Source organism: Nyctereutes procyonoides, unplaced genomic scaffold (assembly GCF_905146905.1).
Source record: "Nyctereutes procyonoides isolate TBG_1078 unplaced genomic scaffold, NYPRO_anot_genome, whole genome shotgun sequence".
In the NCBI taxonomy this organism is placed as follows: domain Eukaryota; kingdom Metazoa; phylum Chordata; class Mammalia; order Carnivora; family Canidae; genus Nyctereutes; species Nyctereutes procyonoides.
Window position 1 is genome coordinate 29,511,529 of NW_026575047.1, and position 1,285 is coordinate 29,512,813.

Here is a 1,285-nt window from a genome sequence, read left to right on the forward strand (position 1 = left end):
CAGGCTCTCCTGCAGCCTGACACCACCTCCATGATGCCCCCCAAGGCTCCTGTGGCTGTCCAGGCTGCCCCATCCCGGAGGGCATCAGTGACCTGTAGGCCCCACAGCCCCGTGGCCAGGCTCTGTCAGCACAGGGACCTTGCCCACACCCAACAATCTGGTAGCATCACCCACCCCCCACCCCATCGGATCCACAGGTCAACCCCAAAGCAAAGTTCTGAGTTGGGACACTGGCTTTATGCAGGTAAGTATACAGAGCCTATCTCCAGAAATTCAACCCAAAACACAACCTCCTAGTGGAGAATCTGGCATTTGTGCTGGAAATTCAATGCACGGGTCCCAGGGCCCAAGTCCTGTGCCCACCAAGAGCCAGTCTGCAGGTCCCAGGGGCTCTCTGGGCCGCTCCACCTCATGTGTAGCCAGGTGGTGGCTCTGGGGATGCTGGTGACACTCTAAGGCACCAGCATGACCCCAAAGTCCCCTCTCAGAAACCACCAAAGGCACCTCTGCATTGCAAGTGGCCCTCTGGCTCTGGTCCCACTCCAGACCCATGCTCAGCCAAAGGTCTGCCAGCCCTGGGATACGCTGAGCCACCCATACCATTTCTCTCTCCTCTTCAGGCTAAACACAAACAGCTGTAAACAACACCCCTCCCCTGCCAGGCAACACCCCAGAGGGGCCCAGATGCCAGTATTTTTGTAGACTCCCCCACAGTTGAGAGCCACTAACTAGACAGGGGGACTATTCTAGAACAAAGCACAGGCGGCTTTCTGCACTGAACTCTGGCCACAGCACACCTGCTGAACCTTTTGCCCCTCCATACAGATGCCAGGTGCCTGCTCCCTCAGGAGGCTCGCCAGCAAGCTAACAAAGTGGAACTGGGCACCTCCACAAGTCTCAGGGACCCTCGGACCACAGCCTAGAGCTTAAGAGGAAAAAAGTTCTCTCCGACAGTCATCAAGAAGCCATCATGGCCACTCCTGGCTCCCACGAATCAGTGGGATTCGCGGGAGCCAGCCCCATGTCAGCCCCGGTGCCACTGGCTTTATCCCACGTGATGGGAGTTCAGAGCAGGGCAGGGCAGGCTGTAGGACCCCCCAACCTGCAGGGAAGGGGCCAGCAAGCAGGCCTGAGAAAATCTGGCACCTCCTGCCTCTGTCCTCCTCCCACCGACAGTCTACCCAGGGAGTTGGACACCATTAACAGCTATGATGTGAGGAAATGTTCTCGGGGGGAAAAAAACATCAAGATCTCCCCAAAGGTTCTTACTGTATTCTTTTGCTAC